Here is a 761-nt window from a genome sequence, read left to right on the forward strand (position 1 = left end):
GCTAGGTGAATGAACCTTGGTTGGGGGGCATGCATTCATAGCTTAGGATTCCCTTCGTGCCGACACGAGGGAGGAGGGGGGCTGCTAGCTACTTCGCACTTTGCTAGGTGAACCTCGGTTGGGGGGGGAGGGGGCATGCACTCATAGCTTAGGATTCCTTTCGTGCCGACACGAGGGGGGTGGGGGCAAGCAATACCGTGCGCTTTGCGAGAGAGGTGCCACATCGAAGTTGCATTTGGTATTTGAAAATCAAACCACCCTTTTGATACATAAATTTGGTCCACATGCAAGTGTGTTCGTGTTCTGACCCTCTCCCGCATCATTTTTCGCCAAATTTATGAACATTAGACAAGTCGGATGACGCAATAGACACGGTTCACTCAAACTAACCGTGTGCCACGCCGGTGCACCTATCACGCACACATCCGCACAGTACATTGGGCTCCACGAGGCTCCCCCTCTCAAGAATATCTGCCCTCCTCGAGGGTTTTTCTATTTCATAACACACGGTTGTTATCTCCGGACCATGTGTGATGTTTCTTGTTCAATCCCGCCTGCATCCCTAGAAAATTTCTACCCGCCTCGAGGGTTTTTCTATTTCATAACACACGGTTGTTATCTCCGGACCGTGTGTGATGTTTCTTGTTCCTAATCCCGCCTGCATCCCTAGAAAATATCTGCCCGCCTCGAGGGTTTTTCTGTTTCATAACACACGGTTGTTATCTCCGGACTGTGTGTGATGCACTATCATCAAAAAAAAT

Source organism: Triticum aestivum, chromosome 1D, assembly GCF_018294505.1.
Source record: "Triticum aestivum cultivar Chinese Spring chromosome 1D, IWGSC CS RefSeq v2.1, whole genome shotgun sequence".
Lineage (NCBI taxonomy): Eukaryota > Viridiplantae > Streptophyta > Magnoliopsida > Poales > Poaceae > Triticum > Triticum aestivum.